This window comes from Charadrius vociferus, unplaced genomic scaffold (genome assembly GCF_000708025.1).
Source record: "Charadrius vociferus isolate BGI_N301 unplaced genomic scaffold, ASM70802v2 scaffold793, whole genome shotgun sequence".
Taxonomy (NCBI): Eukaryota; Metazoa; Chordata; class Aves; order Charadriiformes; family Charadriidae; genus Charadrius; species Charadrius vociferus.
The window spans coordinates 1,624,414-1,624,736 of NW_009647833.1; positions in this window are offsets into that span (position 1 = coordinate 1,624,414).

The following is a 323-nucleotide window of genomic DNA, read 5'->3' on the forward strand; positions in this document are numbered from 1 at the left end:
ATGGTGGCAGCTCCACGGTGGGTAGGCAGCTTGGGCCACGCCTGGGGGGGCAGAAGGGGGGCTGCTTTCCTCAGCGCAGGATGAGGCCACTGCCACGCCAGGCCAGCACCCATTTTTGGATGCCCCGCACAGTCCCACAACCCCCTTGCCCCCCGTCACCCATAGCCCAGGGGAAGCCAGTTTGGGGAGCTGGAGCCCCAAGTGGGAGCAGGGGGGCTCCGGGGTCTGCGATGGGTCCCCGGGGCGCAGCGGGGGACCGGGGTACATCCTAACCTGTTACCATGGAAACGGCAGCGGCTCGGTGGCGGCGGGAAGAGGCGGCT